Genomic DNA, 20,724 nt, shown 5'->3' with positions numbered 1-20,724 from the left:
CTACCCATTGAGCCACAGGTGCTGCCTGAAAAAAAATGTTTTTTAGTCGAAATACAATTTGAACTATGGTTTTACATTATTCCCAGTTCTAAATAGTCTAAGCAATGCAGCCATCATATAGTTATGCTGAGTTTTATTCCCTGTGGCCCCAATTTCAAAGTATGTGAGTTCATTTCAAATTATACTTTCACTTCTTTCTTTCCTTCTTTTCCTCTCTCTTTCCCTTCCTCGCTCCCTCATTTCTTTTTTTCTTCCCTCCCCCCCTTTCTTTCCCTCTCCATTTCACTTTCTTTCTTTCATCTCACTCTGTTGCACAGGCTAGAGTGCCGTAGTGTCAGCCCATCTCACAGCAAACTCGAAGTCCTGGCCTCAAGTGATCCTCCTGCCTCCCCGGGCATACCCCCAATCTCAACTTCAGGTGCCCAGCACACCACCTGGCTAACTTTTCTATTTTTAGTAGCGATGGGGTCTTGCTTTTGCTCAGGCTGGTTTCAAATGCCTCAGCTCAAGCAGTCCTCCCACCTGGGCCTCCCAGAGTGCTAGAATTACAGGCATGAGCCACCTTGCCCAGTACCATTTCTTTTTTTGAACTACTAATTTTCTATGACAATTTCTTCTCTACTTTACCCCATCCCACACCCAATCTCACCTAGTCCTCTGAGAATTTGCTATGACACTTCAAAACTGGCAATCTTTTGAAAGGAGAAAACTACTCCCAACTTGCATTTCATTTGCATGTGTGGGACTACAGAATCCATTTCTGGTTGAATGCGTGATAGCAATTTTGCTGGATATCTTCATTCTCATATTCTATTTCTATACATTGCTGTTTTCTGGAAACCCTAGCCAATTAGTAATTTAATCTGTCTCCCTTCAGACTTTCATTCTAATTTTTAGAATTTTCCAATCAAGTCAACATTAATTCTAGCAGAATTTCAAATATGCCCTGCCTTCCTGTGCTGTATTTTGCGGAAAGAACTGTAGCAGGAATCAAACCTCGTGATGCAAATGCCTGAATCCTGAATCGTGAGGAGGATTGCCAAGACAATAAAGAGGGAGTTCTCTAGGGAGTTGAGCTAGCTCTGCACCTCCACATGGAGTCCGACAAAGGAACAGTGGGGTTTCCCCCCCTCTTCTATTTAATCCCAGTTTGTACAGTTTCTTTATTCAGAACATCACAGACTGTTGACAGTTGAAAGAAAAGGGTGGAGGCTCCTGGGATTGCTAATGAGATACAAAGCCACCTTGGAATCAAAATAAATTTCTATCTGTTAGCTCCTCTGTCCACAGGGAAATGAGTTAAGAGCTTCAAGCCAATTTCTACTGACAGATAGTCCTATCAAGGTTAGCAGTGCAGCATACTTCTAGTTGGCTTGTGGGAGGGAAGGCCAAGGGTTTCTAGTCATGTGATAGCTGGACCTCCCAGCAGATACCTCAACTGAGGTGACCTAACTGAGAGTTATGGGGCAAGAAGCACGCTATCTGAGAGGAAAACAGGATTCTTAATGTGGTTAGCATATGCCATTTTTCATAAAATTACATTTTTCAGCCCACAAATTTAGTCAAGTGTTAAAATGAAGAATTTTATTATTTCCTGATATCAAATGTCTTTTCTTACTTTCTCTCTAATCCTAATTATTTCTCTAGTCTAGTTTATATTTCAAGTCCTCTTTTGAAGCTCTGCCTGATAACCGAAACTAGAAGTGATATTTCTTTCTTCTGTGTACCTGGAGAAGTAAGTTTGTCTTATTTTACAAATTGAACTATATAAATCTTTGAAAGTAGGAATTGTATAATATATATTTTTTTGCATTCTCCACACAAGATCCAGCATAGTGTTTTGCCCAAAATAGTTGCTTAATAAATATGTATTGCTTGGTTAGTTGATTCTTTTTTTGCACTAAAGTATATACAGCAGCAGCAAGGTAGACTCAGAAATCATCTAAGAAGGCCTATCGCATCAAGGCTTCTACAAACTCTTTGAAATTGAGACATTTTCTGGGGAGAAGGACTGACTGCAGCTGCCAACAGAATCATAAAGGGGTTCTTGATTCCCTCCAATGATGAGAATTACTGAACTAGGTTATTGATTTTCTTTTTTTCTTGATAAAATTAGATCCTAAGGTGTTGATGCTGCTCTCATAACCTCACAAATGCATTGGCAGTAAGAACTTTCTTGGAATACCTCAATTCCTGTTCTTTGTTGTTGTTCCAGAAAGAGAAACAAAGATTAAATGGAATTCATGTGCTATTATTAAGCAGATTGTATTTTTCCAAATTGCCTATCATTAACAAGACTATGCTCCCAAGCTCCAGTAGAAACGGCATATGCTATGATGGTTAGATTTGTGAGCCCAGAGCCAGGCCGGTCCTTGTATCTCTGCTTGTTACTTAACTGACTGTGTGACCTTTGGCAAATGACTTAAACTCTTGAGTCTCAGTTTCTTCATCTGTGAAGTGGGAATAATAACACTGATATAACTCTTGGAATTGTTCTGAGGATTAAATGAGTCAATGCTCTAAAAGCATTTAAAGTAGTGCCTTTCACACATAGTAAATATAATGTTGATATCAGTTATTCTTATTGCTATTGCTTTTGTTGTTGTTCACCTCTGGCTCTCATTTTCATCAACACAGATTAGGCATGGTAACTGTATTTTCTGCTGCCCTTCTCACCACTGAATTCTCTTCTGGGTAATGCCATAGGTGTCAGAGAAAATTGATGAATTAATTTTGCTGAAATTACATGGTTTTATTCTTTGCTAGGTATAATTCTAAGTTTTCTTTCTTGAGTTTGCTTGGCACTCTAAGGTCAAGTTCTCACATATGAGGGTATTTAAGTCATGTTAAATAGTACCAGTCCAGAGAATCTATATCCTTTGAATTTCAATGGATGTGCCTTTTTATACCACAAAATTTAATTTTTTGAAAAATATTAACAAACATATTCTTTAGTATAAGAAAACCTTTTATTGGAGTCTTTTAGTCACCATTACAGTTGCAGTTAACTTGGAAAAGGATGAAATGAAATGCAGGGGGTTGGACAGATTGAATTCAGCAATTCCTGGAATTAATTCTTTGCATTAGCTTTCACATTAATCCCTTTAAATTGATGAAAGGTTTTGATTAATTCTAGAATGTATAAATTTAAATTGCAGAAATGGTGTGTTCTTTGTCCTCAGTTTGGAGAGAAGCAGAAAAATACTGAACTGATTTTTGTGAGTGGAGGGGTTGTACTAAATGAGACAATTTGTCAGATTTTATTCTTATGAGTTGACTGGAAGCTTTTTTTTTTTTTTTTTTAGAGACAGAGTCTCACTTTATGGCCCTCGGTAGAGTGGCATGGCATCACACAGCTCACAGCAACCTCCAACGCCTAGGCTTAAGCGGTTCTCTTGCCTCAGCCTCCCGAGTACCTGGGACTACAGGCACCCACCACAACGCCCAGCTATTTTTTGGTTGCAGTTCAGCCAGGGCCGGGTTTGAACCTGCCACCCTCGGTATATGGGGCCGGCGCCTTACCGACTGAGCCACAGGCGCTGCCCCTGACTGGAAGCTTTTGAGATGGGAGGGTGATTTTTAGAGGCCGTGCTCTTTAGCAGATTTCTCAGCTAAGTGCACACCCTGTGATTCTGCCCACCTCCCAACAGTGAAACTATAATTAAACAACTAATATCAACTGCTCAACTTTCATGATCCTAAGAACCCATGGAATTAGGATATACATATTTAAAGAGGAGAACATTTTTCACTTGAGGTCTAGGATAATGAAAAGTGATGAAAATTGTGGTTATGAGGAGTAAGGATGTATATTAGACAGGGTCTCAGCAGGAAATAGTTGATACGTACAAATTGGGCATTTTTAGAACTTAAGGTGTAAATTTATAAAGGTGTGGGTAGAGTATAGGACAAGTAGTAAAGGTAGAGTGATATTTTTAGTCTAGTCAGGGGTGACTGGCGTTGTCTTTCCACACCAGGGTCTGAACTGGAATTACCGTAATCAAGGTGGGGCGGGATATGATTATTGAGAACTAGCTGTGTGGGGAGGAGGGCCTCTGATAAGAGCTGTGACCTCTGGTCAAAGTCACAGGATTTTGCCAGACCAGAGCAAGTCTACAGGGACAGGGAGGGATGAAGGCTTCAGCTTCACTCTTCTCCTTTTCTGATCCTAAGCCAGTGATCTCCTATAAAGCATTTAGAGGCCAGAAGGGCAGAGAAGCCATTCATGTGCTCTATACTGACAGTGGTGTTTCTGAGTCTCAGGACAGATAATTTTTAACCCTCATCCCCTGCTTATATAAGAAAAAATTATTTTCAATAATAACCCTCTGTAATCATTATTTTCTTGATTCCTCCTTAAGTTTTAGAAGAAATGTAATTAAAAATTTAAAGAAACTAATTACAATATCGAAGTTATTCAAATTCAATAAAATATTTCAAGTGTTCCAGGCACGGTGGTTCATGCCTGTAATACTAGCACTCTGGGAGGCCAAGGCAGTAGATTGCCTGAGCTCTGGAGTTCAAGACCAGCCTGAGTAAGAGCAAGACCTGGTCTCTAAAAATAGCCGGGCATTGTGGTGGGCACCTGTAGTCCCAGCTACTTGGGAGGATGAGGCAAGAGGATCACTTAAGCCCAAGAGTTTGATGTTGTTGTGAGCTATGACGCCATGGAATTTACTAAGGACAACAAAGGGAGACTCTGTCTCAAAAAAAAAAAAAAAATACAAGTATGATCTAAAATTTGCATTTACTAAACAAAAATATTACATATTTTAGTTCACATTTGTTTCACTGCCTTAAACACGAATTTTTTGTTTTTTTGAGAGAAAAATTCTTTTTTTTTTTTTATTGTTGGGGATTCATTGAGGGTACAATAAGCCAGGTTACACTGATTGCAATTGTTAGGTAAAGTCCCTCTTGCAATCATGTCTTGCCCCCATAAAGTGTGACACACACCGAGGCCCCACCCACCTCCCTCCTTCCCTCTTTCTGCTCCCCCCCCATAACCATAATTGTCATTAATTGTCCTCATATCAAAATTGAGTACATAGGATTCATGCTTCTCCATTCTTGTGATGCTTTACTAAGAATAATGTCTTCCACGTCCATCCAGGTTAATACGAAGGATGTAAAGTCTCCATTTTTTTTAAAGAATTCCACCCGGCCGTGCAGAAGGACCGAATTGATATAACTGAAGTTTTGGTTTTTCCTCTTGACTATTAGTGTTTCTAATATAACAAGGGATATTTGGTACTCTGGGAGGAGTGGAGGCCCTGCTATTGCAGCAAGCTTTAGTGGTTCTGGGTCCTTGGAACTTGTCCAGGAAAGGATTGTCTGTAGCTGACCCTCCATGTCAGGGCTGATGGTGTAATTAGAAGCTCTCTGAGATAACTTCCATGCAGAATGCAGTGTTTTCAAAAAAGAAATTTTAAAAAGAGAGAGAGAGATAATTTGAGGCCTACACACATGTAAAAACTGCCACAATTCTTGGTTTTAGAATTTTAGCCATGGTGTTAATAAAAAAACAGGTTGACTTTTGGCCAGTTTATTCTTGTTTTCAAAATCTCCCCAAGCTGTTCATTACCTTATTGTCTGTATAGGGACACAGAACAAGGTAGAGAAGGGTAGAGAGTGAACCCGGAGGGGGCAGCTTGCCCAGGACTTTGTTATAAATTGAAAACTTTCCAAGTCACTCCTGTCTTCATGAGATTGTCAAGCCAGTTAGCTTCATTTCAGATTTTCTGACAGCCATGTACTTGACGTGAGTGCTTGAGTAGGAATGATTATAACAAAATGGAGGAAGGACCCATAATTCTGTATAACAAATGAAAGTCTTAGAATTTCTTTTTGCTATAAGACTGCTTCCTAGAACTTGTGGCAAGTGCCATTCTAGGGTTATTTTGTACCCCGTTTTATTCAATTCTCTTTCCCTGGGTGCCTCCAACCCTTACCCCAGTATGGCACCTCCGTTTGTGTGTCTTCCTTTTCCCCGTCCTTCCACATGTCATGGGGACATGCTGGTTCCTTTTGCCTTAGTGGCTTTCTTCTCCCCACCCCCTTTTTGGCTACCTCTGTTTCCTTCCTCTTTCTTCACTGGACCAGACATGAATTTTTTTCTGGGAACTTTTAGTAATCTATGGAAAAGGTTGTTAAAAGGCTTCATGTCAGATGTTCAGTTGCTTAGTAACTCAGAGAACCTCCTGCCAAGTTTATGTTCAGAGAATTAGGCAAACCATCCAGTCCCCGCTGTTCTCAGGCCTGGGCTGTGTCAGCTCTCCAGCTCAGCTGTGTCTGAGGAGATCACTACACAGGCATGAGAAGGAACTCAGCCTCCACAGAGCTGGGAGGTGAGGGCAGAGGCTGAGCGCACTTGGCCAGGCCTGAAGAGGAACCTGGGGAGACTGACCTGAACAGAGGTGCAGGCATGCCTGCAGAGCTCCTAAAACTGGTAGTCACTGCATCTTGGTGAGGTGGTTTGAGATTTTTCTCAGTTTTTATTATTCTTCCTTTGTTCTACTCTCTGATTTATCTCTTAATCTTATTCTAGTTCCTAATGGTTTTTAGGAAACCCATAGCTTTAGACTCTTAAGGCTCTCTGACAAAAGGTACCCAGGTACCCTCAGAGCAATGGCATAGAACCTGTCTCTTATTACTAACCTCCATAAGCACACAAAAACCAAATAAAATATCCCAGAATTCTGGATTGGGAGATACCAACCTGGAGGAAACAGGGCTCCTACACTGGTAGGCGGGATAGATCTAGGTAAATAAAGTTGTTTTTCATACCTGTTATGAAAAACAGGAACCGAGGCACCAGAAACCCCAAAGTCCAGCAAAGAGTTTCCTTGCTGGATACAGATGGGGTTTATTGCCAGGTGATGAGCAGAAAAGTGCCTGATGATCAGGTTGTTTCTGGGACATGTTAGAATCCTGTTACCTGCACTAATCACTGGCCTTGAAACTCCCCAAAACTGTAACACAGAGGAGGTTGAAACACTTCTAGGAAGACAGGCGTTGTCACAACAGGAGTAAAGATTACTGTTTGGCACACCACGCCTCGCACTGAGGAGTGGGTGGCTGAGCAAGATCTATTCCAAGACTCTGGCTGGCTGGGAGCCAGGATTATTCAACTGGAAATGAACAGGGAAGGGTGGGAAATGAACAAAAGTCCATTGAGGGATACAATAAAAAATTTAATGACTCTTCAAATGTTGCATTATCTTGTAAAAGTAGTCATTGCATTATTTGCAAATTAAACTTTGAAATGACTGACTCAATGGGGCTAGAGACAGAAATGATTAAAAGAATAGGTCTCAGATTAGCAACAATACTCCTACAAAAAGTTTCCAGGGTAACAGGATTCAGTGTAATAGGATGGTTTTTGGTGATGGTTTTAACTATTGGGAGCTCACTTAATTTGCAGTGAATGGATGAAGAACCTCTCTAAACAAGAATGGGAACTTAGGTGTCTGTTAGGGGGGTTACTTGTATTCCTAACCATACAAGTAAATTGAGTGTAATTTAACGTTAGCCTGTTATTGTAATCAGCGCTATTAATTATATTTTGCTGTAGTTTAAAAATATCTCCAAGTAGGTATACGAAGGGAAGGAAGATGATCTTTGTGCCTTTACTCTCCTGGCTTTGGAGTAGGAATGAGGATCATGGCTTGGTGGATAGATACTGGTGCAGGACGAAGCTTTCTTATCCTTGAGGAAGATGATGCTAGTGAAAGGTTGCATGTATAGGATGATTAGTCCATATAACCAAACTCGTGAATTGAGCAATCCTTCTGCTTCAGTCTCCTGAGTAGCTGATAGCATCTTGCTATGTTGCTCTGTTTGGTCTAGAACTCCTTGCCTCAAACAATCCTCTTGTCTTGGCTTCCCAAAGTGCTGGCATTATAGGGATGAACTACTGTGCTTGGCCCTTATCCCCTCTTATATGATAACATCAACTCTGAAGGTCATCCTTGGGCAAGGTGATGTCCGCATAAAATAATATATACATTATGCATTATATGAAGGAGCTCCACTTTATCAGATGTTGTAGCCAAAGGAAAATTACTTCTTATTTTCCTTGGTGGCCCTATTGAGTCCTTAGGAAGTGTGTCTAAAAATTCACTGCTGAATATTGCATAGCAACTACCAATAGTCACATTCTTCAAGGCTCCAGGAGATGATCCCTCTGAAATGAATCAACATATGCCTGTGTGTCCATATGCACAGTGATCTTCAGTAACACACACCATGGATAATGCTATCAGCAACCTGCCTTGATCTAGTCCTATACTTTTCAACAAATAAAAAAGATGGTAGGGTGGGCTGAGAGTAGGTATAGACGTTGTGATTTTGTTTCAGTCTTCTTCTTCTTCTTTTTTTTTTTTTTTAAAGAGACAGAGTCTCACTTCGTTGCTCTCGGTAGAGGGCTGGGGCGTCACAGCTCACAGCAACCTCCAGCTCTTGGGCTTAGGCGATTCTCTTGCCTCAGCCTCCCGAGTAGCTTTGACCTCAAGCACCCGTCACAAGACCCAGCTATTTTTTTGTTGCAGTTTGGCTGGGGCTGGGTTCGAACCTGCCACCCTCGGTATATGGGGCTGCTGTCCTACTCACTGAACCACAGGCACAGCCCCGTTTTAGTCTTCTTGATTTTCATTATAAACAAGCTAATCGGTTTTACAAATGTGCCATTTTATTTACAATGGCTCCTAGATTTCTGCTGTGGTGGTTATCCAGAGTGGATATACTATTTTAAATTGCCTTTCTTTTTAGCAGCTTATGTTCATCACCAAAAGATTTATGTAAGAATATCATTAAATAGGTAAAGAAAATCTTAGGGACCAAAAAAAAGTACTCAGGGAAAACTGTTCTTAAATCCTTGTAACCTACAAGTACAGCCACGGAATGGGGGAACCTCACAGTTACTGAACCACACATTACTCCCTTACTTCTTGGGCCATTCATCCCCAAAACACAACTCAAAGAGAAATGCCCTGCTGGTATACTTTTTCTGCTGAATTCTCTACAGCTCTTAGCGTAATGTTTTTGAGGAGAGAAGGAGGTCTTTGAACATTTCTTCACTGACTGATGGATGAATCCAAGCTGCAAGAAACGTTGTTGTATTTCTCTGTCTCTACAGAGCACCTTCTCCTTGTCTCAGTTAAAGTGGGACAGACCTAAATCCATGGGTTTATGCACAGGATCAAAGGGAAAAGCTAGACACTGGGCACAAAAGAGGCCAGTGTTGAAAGGTAGTCATGGGTTTGGCTAGCCAGTACCTAGAAGGCAAGGCCATAAATAAAGTCCCAGGATGCAGCTAAGAAAATGTCAAAAGGGGCATGAACTTATAAAACAGCATGGAAGATTCAGATTTTGAAATGAAAAGATAAATAAAATGAGAAACTAGCACAACTTACAGTCTTTTCTTCTTTTAAATCTAGCAGCCTGTGGTTGGGTCAGCCTGGGCATGAAGAGTGCTCAGAGGCAGGGTGAGAAAGACCTCTTGTTTTTCAAAACACAAAGTCAGGAATCTACACTGTATTTGTATACAAAGAATACTTCCAGTTTTCTAGAGCATTGTTCCCTAAAGTGTGTACCAAAGAGTGTTGGTTCTGTTAATGCCCAAAAATGTGTTTGGAAAAGACTGAATTATACAAAATCAACACATTTCTTTCTGAAGAAATAAAAGCCCCGATTACAGTAACAGAGTTAATGTGTGTTGTGCATCTCCCATAAGGTGTGTGTGTCAACGGTGTTTCTCAGATGTGTCGAACTCCAAACATTTTTTTAATAAGCAAGTTGTAGGACCAGTATTGTGTGGACCATGTTTTGGGAAATGATGCTCTAGATATTATCTATATTCACATTAGAATCTCCATAATCATCTGCTTATCATATTTCGTTCTGCTAGTTGTCAGAGCATACCTTATGAAATTCTACAGCAGAATGAATTGGTCTTTTTGTTTGCATTTGAATGAGAAAAAACTGACTTGAAGTAGCTCTACCACAAAGAAGTTATTTTCATCTATACGTATTTTATCCTTATTATCTAGGCAGTGTTTAAGATGACATAAAGCATTAAGGAAACATTTGAAGCCCCTTTACTTTATAGCCAAGTTAGAGAGAATGACCAATGGAAACTTCTGGGTAATTCAGATCTCTATTGAGTCTTGCTCTAGGGAGCAAATGACCTTGAATAACTTTCCAGACGAATGTACTCACTGGGTTAAACTTGCCTTTGTTCAGATAACTAAATTGGATATATGTTTAGTTTGAAGCACAAGTAATAATACATATTTTTTAACTCTCCACTCAGTTTTGAATAGAGCTAATGGATCCAATTATAATCTAAGAAATGAGATTCTGGATATTTTTTTTCCTTAAATATTTCACAGATACAAACATAGCTGGTGATATTCATGGAAAACAAATAAAAAACAAGAAGAGGGGGTAAATTAACGTGACTATGAATTCTTTGAGAGATATAAAGTGCTATGTAGGTACTGAAGACCCTCTATAAGCCATTGGATAATGCCATCTCACAATGTTATTGTAATAGACAATGCATTTAATACATTTCTTAAAGTTTGTGTGTGTGCGTGTACACCTGTGTCTTAACTAAACCTTTGTTATCTTAAGACTTTTAATTACCTTTTGAAGGTTGTATACTGAATTATCTTTTAATTAAAATCAAATCATGTATCAACTTGACACTTGATGTTAACTTAGCTGATAATTTTGTATTTATTTATTTATTTTGAGACAGAGTCTCACTTACTATGTCACCCTGGGTAGAGTGCTATGGCGTCATAGCTCACAGCAACCTCAAACTCTCAGGCTTAAGCTAATCTCTTGCCTCAGCTTCCCGAGTACCTGGGACCACAGGTACCCACAACAATGTCCGGCTACTTTTTGGTTACAGTTTTAATTGTTGTTTAACAGGCTTGAGCTCGCCTCGAAGCCGCCAGCTTTGGTATGTGTGGCCGGTGCCCTACTCACTTAGCTACAGGTGCTGAGCTATTAACTGATACATTTTAGACCTATAAATATGTTGATCCATCCATACTTCTATTACTAACAACACTCCGTACTTACTTCCCAGAGCTTTTTTCTATCTTTAAAAAAATTGTGGTAAAAATATCTAACACAATTTATCATCTTAGCCATTTTAAGTGTACAGTTCAGTGGTATTAAATACATTCATAGTGTTGTGCAGCCATCACAACCATTCACCTCCATAACTTGTTCCATCCTGCAAAACTGAAAATTTATACTCATTAACAATAACTCCCCATTTCACTCTCCCCCCAACTACTAGCACCCACTATTTTACTGTCTGTCCGTATGACTTTGACTGCTTTAAGTAACTCATATAAGTGGCATTATATAGTACTTGACTTTTTGTGACTGTCTCATTTCACTTAGCATGATGTCCTCTGGGTCATCTGTGTTGTAACATATGTCCGAATTTCCTTTCTTTTGTTGAGTATACTTGGGTTGCTTCCACTTTTTAGCCATTGTGAACATGGGTGGACAAATATTTCTTTAAAGTCTGGTTTTTAATATTTTGGGGTATATACTCAGAAGTTGAATTGCTGGACCATATTGAAATTCTACTTTTTTTTTTTTTAGTTTTTTTTTTTTTTTTTGGCTGGGGCTAGGTTTGAACCCGCCGCCTCTGGCATATGGGACCGGTGCCCTACTCCTTGAGCCACAGGCGCCGCCCTGAAATTCTACTTTTTAATTTTTTGAGGAACTGCCATACTGTTTTCTACATTGATTGTATCATTTTACATTCCTATCAACAGTTCCAACAAATTGGAACAAAGGTTCCAATTTCTACCTATCCATACCAACACTTATTATTTTCTGGATTTTTTGATAGTAGCCATAGAAATGAGTATGAAGTGGTATCTTATAGTTTTTTATTTGCATTTCTCAAATTATTAGTGACATCGAGCATCTTTTTGTGTGCTTTTAGCCATTTGTATATCTTATTTGGAGAAATGTTTATTCAAGTCTTTTGTGTGTGTGTGTGTGTTTTTTTTGTTGTTGTTGTAGAGTTTTAGAAGTTTTAAAAATATATGTATATTCTGAAGATTAGTCTCTCAATAGATATATGATATATTGCAAATATTTTCTCCCAGTCTGTGGGTTGTTTTTTCACCCTGTTGATATTGTCTTTTGATGAACAGAATTCTTTAATTTTCATGAAATCCAATTTGTCTATTTTTTTGATTACTGTTTGAATAATAAAAACCAGTGTTACTTATTACAAGATTACAAGCGACTGCTTCATAGTGTTTTTCTCTCTTTTTTATTTTTCTTAATTAGGCCCAGGTGAGGTTCAAACTCACCACCCCTATTTTGTAGGGCCAGCATTCTAACTACTGAGCTACAGCACTTAGCTACTGTTTGATAGTCTGAACTCAAGATGCTATTTTAAAATGTTCTGCCTTCATAAAGAAAAGTATTTTAAATTAGGTAATAATCGTGCCTGAACACTAAGATTCTGTTATAATATAAGCCTTGTTATATTTAAGTACATATAAATCTTGTCTTATTTTAACAAGATTAAATGTAAACCTTGTTACGAGATCCCTACAAAGTGATAGGCAGATACTATCTTTTTTTTAATACAGACTGAGAAACTTGGTTTAAAAATACAGATAATTGCTCTTTATGTTCAAGACCAGTTTTTCTCCAACCTTTTTTCTCTCTAGAGTTCAGTTGAGAAGTAAATATACACAGAAGCTGCCTGTTCCTCCTTTCCTGGACTTGAAGTTTCTGGAGGGTGGAGGATCATCAAATGTAGACTCACTTGTTTGCCAGAACACAAATGAGTGCCAAACAAAGTAAGATCCTTAATAAATAACATTTTCCTATTAAACTATGGTGTACACAAAACTGTCAGGGCAGTATATTCCTCTGCCTCCTTATAAATTTGTCAACATTTGTTTTCTTTTAAATATTCATGATATTTTGCACATTAAAGCATAGAAAAACAACATGCTCTCTGCTGTTGGCATTTTATACTATGTTAAAAAATAAAATAAATCTCTCATCTTATAGATTCCAGCTTAATTAAAGGTCATTCCAAATGCTCTTGTTTAAAAACTGAGTCAGCTGAATGTTAATGACATATTCTAGATTATTCATTTTCAGGCATGTGAGTTTCCATTTCTTGTTAAGGAAACGCAATCAAAGGACCTTACGTATCCAAATCAGTGTCTGAATCATGTAGCACTATTAACAGTGACAGGATCAGGGCAAAGAGCACAATGAACGGTGGTTATGACAAACAGAATTTGACTGAGATTCATTTGTATTTGGCTACAAGTGACTTGAGACTAAAAGCAGCTGTGTCATGTGATGGCTATGATTATGAAGCATTAACTGAAAAATTATAAATAGATGATTTCTAGAGCCTATTGAGAAGGACCTGTTGTTTCTGAGTGTCATATCAATTATGAGAAACTATTGCTAACAAAAAGAAAAACATGAGAAATGGAAATAAAAAGTTTAGGGACAGTCAACTTTGGGACCATCTGAATCACTCTTGGATGGCAGCCAGCCGCCCAAGCGCTTGGATATTGACAGATTATCCAAGATGTACCTACCGGGAGTAAGAAGCAGAAGGCTCAGGAACCATGACATCTCTTAGAAACTGCTTTTTCCTTCCTTCCACACCACAGCTAGACTTTGGTTAGTGGTAAGTGATAAAATTGAATGGCTGAAGGGCTTTCTGTTTTAACTTAGCCCTTACCACTCTTATAGTGGAGGAGAGAGAGTATGGTTTGGCCTGTGATAGTGTTCAGTGCTTTTCCCCTTACATCCCTGTGATTCAGCTAGGCCCCTAACTTAAACAAATACAATCTTTTTTCTGTCTTTGCTGAAAGACAATCTAGCAAAGTATCTGGTTAATAATCAATTTATGACTAATTTTCTAAGGTTGATGAAAAATCTTGGTGGGTCTTTTTAGAGGCTTTTAAGTCGTTAGCTCTTACCCAGTGTTTACCAATGTTGCTATTTATTTCATTAAGCAAGAGAATACATAATTATTTAAAAAGAGACAAAAATTCAGTGAAGGTAAATTTATACTAAGCTGGTTCATATTTCATGCTTTTATTGTCTGCTAGCACAAATAGAACAAAAATATTTATGAGCTTACACCATCTACTTCCTACTAGAAAATATGTATTTTATTTTTCTTTAAAGGCCTATGATATATAACTTTTATTCTAGTGATTATTTTTCAAAACACCAATTCATTCTGGAACAAGTCATACTTGATCAGACACCCACCTTCAATGTAGGTGGCGGATGGGGCTGAAATGCTTGACTTTTTAATGAATTTGGTGAATTTTAAGCAAAACCATTGTAAAATATTTAAAATAGGTTCTACCTCACTGAAATTGTTTCAGCATGATAGAATTCTATTCCTTTTGTAATAAAGAACATTCACAGGGAGGATCTCTGATCTTGTCAAATCTTTGGATATTAAGAGTCATGGCATTTCCCATTAGTATTTTTTAATCTGATCAGAGTCTTCTAAAGAAAACTCTTTTTGCATGTCTAGGACTTTAGGGTGAGTAGGAAATAATAGTGAATAGAAATAATGCTTTTGAAAATCCTGGTCTTTATGAGAATGCATCACCCGTAAAATGCCTTCTGTTTATGAAAGAATAGCAGTGTGGGTAGTAATTTGATGTGTTCTCATGTTACAGCATGAAAGCAAAAGCACAAGGTAATGTTATTGAAAGCTTTGGCTTAATTTATTATTTGATATCTCATCCTGATTCAGTTGTCTTTGAAAATAAAAGTTATTCACTCAACCTACTCATGGGACGAATAATGAAATAACCTCACCTTCAACTTGATCACTTCATCATTTGTGGTTTTCATCATGAAATTAGGTTTAGTTCATAAGAAACCATTCTTTTCTATAGGGATTATTTGAATGAAACAAATACAACCTTATTATTGAATTGAGCCACAGTAAGCATTTTGTACTAAAAAAAATAGTGTTTTAGGAATGGGTAGGCACAATTTTGAACTCAGCACTGCAAATTTAGCATCAACCAAGTTGTCCCCCATCCAGTCTTATGACATTCTCTATAAGAATCAAAAGACAAAAAAACAAAAACAATTTTTTTTTCTTAGTCAAGTAAGTTTGGGAACTAAACTTAAACCTATATTCCTATCCACCATTTGGAAGTACTCAATGCACAGGAGAGTTCCAAAACCCTGTCCTGAATAAAAGAAACCCTTTAAATTTTTAATCTAGGTATTTTTAAGTTTTATGTTTGCTTACAAGTACTTAAGTCCAGTAGTTCTGAAGTTCCTTAAGACAAACAGCAGTCCCCAGACCCCTGCTTTCCTATTTCCCATTCTCCAGAGGCAACTACTTTCCATCTTTTTTTTTTTTTTTTTGAGACAGAGTCTCACTCTGGCACCCTGGGTAGAGAGTAGTGGCATCATTATAGCTCACAGCAACCTCAAACTCTTGGGTTCAAGTGATCCTCCTGCCTTAGCCTCCCAAGTATCTGTGACTACAGGTGCCTGCCATGACATCTGGCTAATTTTTCTATTTTTAGTAGGGATGAAGTCTTGCTGTTGCTCATGCTGATCTTGAAATCCTAAGCTCAAGGGATTCACCTGTCTTGGCCTCCCAGAGTGCTAGGATTACTGGTGTGAGCCACCACACCCAGCCTCTACTTTGCATCTTTTAACTGATTTTTTGGTAATAATCTCCATCTTGAAACAATAGGATGGTATGTCTATTTCCTGAGTGTTTTTTTCTTAGCTTTAGCTAATGACTTCTCACTATGAAAGATGTGAATATATTGAGCTCATTTCTCTGCCCTGTCTCTCTCTCACGTTCTTTCTCAAAGGATTGCACATGCACATGTGTGCACAGATTCACACTTTTCATTCTCCCCGTAAAATTATGTAGTGATTTGGGTTGTAGCAACACTTAGTTTTTAAATTATTAAGAAGCAGCAAATATTGGGCGGCGCCTGTGGCTCAAAGAGGTAGGGTACCGCCTGTGGCTCAAAGGAGTAGGGCGCTGGCACCATATGCCGGAGGTGGCCGGTTTAAACTCAGCCCCAGCCAAAAACTACAAAAAAAAAAAAAAAAAAGAAGCAGCAAATACAATTTATAAATAAACCACACAGAGGAATATGGTTCTTGTTCTATATTTTATACAATTTTTTGTTTCTTTTGGGAGTTTATTTTTACTTAATTTCTTATTCACTTATTGAGTAAATCTTTTCTGGATATGTTAATTCACATCGCATTTCCTTTCATTGTCCATTTTTTTGAAGCAGTCTTGCCAGCGGGCCTTCTAACCTGTTGCAGACTGGGCTGGAAGCCTTTCTTCCCTGGTACACAGCTGCCACCCTGGGATTTCCCCTCCACCTCACCCTGGGGAGCTACGCCTTCTATTTTCTGCATCTCACGACTTCTTAGTTTAATCCTTTGTATTGGTAAGGTGTAGCCTCTAGTATCTCTTAAGAAAAGTGGGAGATTGATAGTTTGGGGTGTCTTTTTATTTTAAGCATATGAAAATATCTTTACCTTTACATTGATTATTAGTCTATATTTTTCTAAATTAGGCTAGAATTCTTTTTCCTTCTTAAGTAGAAAGTTGCCTTCTGGCTTCCAGTGTTTTGTGGAGACGTCCAAAGCATCCAATTTATGATCCTTTTTAGATGCCTCCCTACCTCCACTCCAAAGCTCATTTCCCTGAGATTTCAAATAATATGTTTTTTGTGTGTGTCTCTTATACTAGATGGGTGTTTTAAATCTAGAAACTCCTGTCCTTCATTTCTTGAAAGATTTCACTGATGATTTTCTCCTTTTCCTTTCCTTCTGCCTTTGGGAATCCTGTTTTATAGATGTTGGACCTCCGGGATGTGTCTTACTTTACTTTCTGCAAGATTTTCTCAACTTTATTTTCAAGTAATATATTGAGGTTTTAATTTTTGCTGCATATTTTAAATTTCCAAAGTGCTATTTTGTTCTACAAATATTTCTTTTAAAATGTAGCATCCCCTTTTTGTTTTAGGTATAATGTCTTTTCTGTGATTATCTTTTTCACCCAAATCATTTCTTTCAGTGTAGAGTATTTACTTCAGGTTTAACTTTTTTACTGCACACTTTGGCTCTGTTATTCCTACTCAATTTTTTCCTAAATCTCTCTAATCCTTGACTGCCTGCTCTATTTAGGAGGAGGAGATTAGAAAGCGGAAGTGATGCTCCAAATACCTGGGTGGGCCTCCTGACAGGATGACACTGTACGCTGACCTAGATGTGCCAATGTCAGTATCTCCTTGTGTCCTCAGACAAATCAGATCTTTTAGAGAGGAAACTTCTGGTCTTCTGACTAGAGGGTAAAGGCGTTGCTGTCAGTGTTTGATGATTCATGTCAGAAGAGGGCTGTGGATTTCAACATTCTGAATGCCTGGATTTACTTAATCCTCCTGTTTTCAGGATACTACTATCCTCAGTTGTTCTGGGTATCCGTCAATCCACAGAACCTGTGACTTATCCTTTCTAGGCAGTAAACGCCAGCCAGTCTTCTGCCTAATTGGGGGTAGGAGCAACCACCCAGAAACACAGTGTAAGGAGCAGCCTAGAGTTCTACCTGCTTTTCAAACCTTTTTTTAAATTTCAGATTAATATGAAGGTACAAACTATGAGGTTACTTTGTTTGCGTTTATTAGGTCAAGTTCCTGTTGTAGTTGTGTCCCTCACCCAGAAAGTGTGCCAGGTACCCTTATATCATGCCTGTTAGGTGACAGCACACCAATCCCCCTCCCTCCTGTCCTCTCCCCTATATTTCTTCCCTCCTTCCCCCAATTTGAATTTAATTGAGTTTTTCTCTTGTGTGGGCTTGCATTTGTTTGTCTATTGGCTTCATGTTAGTAATGAGAAAACTTGATACTTTCTTTTCCATTTTTGTGCTACTTTACTAAGGAGAATGTTCTACAACTCCATACAGATTAATACAAAAGATGTAAACCATCTCTTTTATGGCTGAATAATATTTCACAGTATACATATATCACAGTTTGTTAATCCATTTGTGGGTTGATGAGCACTTGGTTTGATTCCATGTCCTGGTGATTATAAAGTGAGCTGCAATAAACAATTTGGCCCATACTTACCCAATAGGGGAGATACCACGATCACGAAGGTGGTTTCCCCAGGGTGAGGCTTATCCATTGCACTCTGGATGTGCTGATCCCTGTGATTTCCCCAAATGTGGGAAATTCAACAGCACAATTTGTGGTAGTGGGGGACTACATTCGTGGTATCCCCTGTAAAAATAGAAAAAAAAAATTAGTATGAATGTCTTTATAATAAAATGATTTTTTTTCTTCTGGGTAAATACCTAGTACTAGGATCGTGAGATCACATGGAAGGTTTATTTTAAGTTCTTTGAAGATTCTCTATACTTCTTTCCAAAGAATTTTAAACATTTTTGGATCAAGTTCAATTTTCTTGACTTGTCGTTACCTCTTTACCTAGACATAGGGCATACTGAAGGTTAAGTACACAGTCCTCCAAGACTGTCAAATCTGCCCAGTCTGAAACCTGTTGCAAGTTTGGGGGTTGCTAGGGTCATCCTTACTTCAGACCAGTTGCCTATAAATTTGAGAGCTCATACAGACTCCCTCAGATTTAATAATACACTAGAACAACTCATAGAACTCAGGGAAGTGCTACTTATGACTACAGTTTCATAATAGTAAAAGAAAACAAGTAAGAACCAGCCAAAGGAAGGAACACATAGGGAAGAAGCCTAGATGAACACAAAGCTTCCAGGTCCCAGGGATGCATTAGCCTCCTGTCACTGGTGTATGCCAGTGCACGTGAAGTATTGCCAGTTGGGAAGCTTGCCCAAGCTTCAACATCCATAGATTTTATTGGGACTTCAATTACATAGGTGTGATTGATTGAATCATTACCCACATGGTTGCCCTAAGCCTCAGCTCTTTAATCACGGGGTTGCTCCTTCTGTTTGGCCGGCCTCCATACTGAGTTTTTTCATTAACATATACTTATGGAGTGTGGTCTGAGGGCCCCATCATGAATAACAAAGATATTCCTCACACACAGGAAATTCCTAGATTTAAAGGTTACCTCCTAGGAGCTGAGACAAAGACCAGACTTCTCTTTGAGTAAAATTAATTTTTCCTTATATGTCCTTCCACCTTTATACTTCCAGAGGTACCTAGTTCCACAAATTCCAAAACACTTTAAGGATTTTGATGTAAAAATCAGATTGGTTCTTTGCTTTTCATACTGCTGGCTTAAGATTTAGTTTTTGTGAGTTGCCTAGACTTTTCACTTGTTAACCTAATTTCAACCTTCCAAAATGTTTTCTCTTCCCATTATTGAGTATACTTAATAAAAAACCCTTTTCAGTAGTGTTAGTGGGATTTCTAGAGGGAGAAAAATTAAATATGTATATTCAGTTGGCTATTTCTACTCAGAAATTGCCTAGTACCCTCCTAATTTCTTTCCAGTAGCAACTTTTTGTAGAATAACTATTTAATACCTGGTAAACACTGAATTAGCCAAAAGTCGTATATTATTACATTAATATAGTTAACTATACTAATTTAGACTTAATAATCACTAAAGATGACTCTTCCCTTACAGCTCATTTTTTTCTACTTTATATATTGACGTCTCAAATATAAATAGCTTCTTATCACTTGTTGACTAGGGATAAAAATGTAGGAGAGAGACCTTTATCTTCAATATCATCTATTTTTACGTTTGAATTAATATATATTACTTTTTAATTAATTAAAATAATTTTAGAACATGGAAAAGAGTAAAAACATTGCATAAAATGATCTTCAGAATTTTTCCACTTCAAATCTATGATGCTAACAGTGTAAAGTAGGGTTAATGGAGAACTAAAAATGGAGAATTCTTTTTATATTTAATGGATTAGGTAGGACAGAGCACAGAACTCTTTTAATCATTCTGATCTAAAAGTCAGTTACATTCATTCCCTCTCTGTACCTTTTCTTGAACAGTAGAAAGATGGCTGCCTAATATTTAAAGGTGATTTTTAGCAACTCGGGGTGAGGGTGAGAAGTACGAAGACTCTTTAGTCATCACTGAATCCAGGTCCACACACTGGTAACCACAGTGTCATTTCAGCTGATTGGCGGAAGCAGCTAGATGAATCTCTGTGTGACAGGCACTGACTGCTGTTGTGGAGGAAAGAAAGCACAGGAGGCATGGAGACCAGCTGAGTCAATCAGTATTCCTGTCATGGGGGAGAATCTGAATTATCGGGGAGAGGTTAGGAGGAGGGGCTAAGGGAGCAGGATGATTGATGAAGTGTGTTATGGGGGACAGCAGACACTATGCTCTGGGCAAGGGAGTTTAGCTGGTATTTGAGGGAAGACCTGGGAGAAGGTGTGTGGTCTCTAAGTGATTAGCAGGATGGAACTGGCCATCTGCCTGGGGGCACAGCTATACACAAAGGAAATATTAAAGAGGGGAAAAGACAGAGAGAGAGAAAGAGAGAAACACCAATGATAACACCCACAAGATCTTTTAAACTCTAGGAATCAGTCTGGGCTGCCCTCTGGACATGCCATTTCCTTGCTGGTGTACTTGAAGTCCTCCTCACCTATATCCACTTGCAGGCTGGCCTGTTACTGCAGGAGGATTAGAAAGTGAGACTAATCTGGG

The 20,724-nt window shown here is 38.5% G+C and overlaps 1 protein-coding gene and 1 non-coding gene across 4 annotated transcripts in view; both read left to right on the top strand.

The window, feature by feature from the left end:
- AKAP6 (A-kinase anchoring protein 6) overlaps positions 1-20,724 on the top strand; it is a 603,334-nt gene that overhangs the window by 172,727 nt on the left and 409,883 nt on the right. The window lies entirely within an intron of this gene.
- LOC128589559 (U1 spliceosomal RNA) lies at positions 18,163-18,326 on the top strand. The gene has a single exon (XR_008381101.1). It is a non-coding gene; the product is annotated as a U1 spliceosomal RNA (small nuclear RNA).

Source organism: Nycticebus coucang, chromosome 6 (genome assembly GCF_027406575.1).
Source record: "Nycticebus coucang isolate mNycCou1 chromosome 6, mNycCou1.pri, whole genome shotgun sequence".
Classification (NCBI taxonomy): Eukaryota; Metazoa; Chordata; class Mammalia; order Primates; family Lorisidae; genus Nycticebus; species Nycticebus coucang.
The sequence above is the reverse complement of the archived record's forward strand: the minus strand, read 5'-3'. Positions and strand labels throughout refer to the sequence as shown.